We start from the raw sequence: 536 nt of genomic DNA on the forward strand, positions 1-536 counted from the left end.
GGGGATTTGCAATGGTGTTGTGTTATTGGGTATTATACATATGTGAATATTGTGAATAGGTTTATCTTTTGTTGTTTCTTAATTTTTGTTAGTTTTATTTTGTTCTCTCATTATGAATTCTCACCACTTTGGCTTTGAGTTTGGTTCTAAGTGCGTTGTAGGAAATGTGGACTTCAATGCTAACATGTACCAAGGATGGAACACTCCAAGATGGGAGGAGCCTCAAGGAATTGATCACTCCTATTGGCATCAACCTCCGGACACTTATAGGTATAATTCACATCCTAATGCATGCCAATTCAATGGCTATGGTGACTCCTTTTATGACAATCAACCACCACCATATGCCTATGAATCTTATCCTCAACATGATGCTCAACCATACTCACAAGCCCATTTCTACCAAGTACCTTTATGTGACCCTTATCCATCATATAACCAATCACCCATACCACATCCTTGTGATCATTATGAGCAAGAACCTTTAGAACCACCACAACCTTATCAAGATTACTACCATGAACCACCTCAATACT

Source organism: Arachis ipaensis, chromosome B05 (genome assembly GCF_000816755.2).
Source record: "Arachis ipaensis cultivar K30076 chromosome B05, Araip1.1, whole genome shotgun sequence".
In the NCBI taxonomy this organism is placed as follows: Eukaryota; Viridiplantae; Streptophyta; class Magnoliopsida; order Fabales; family Fabaceae; genus Arachis; species Arachis ipaensis.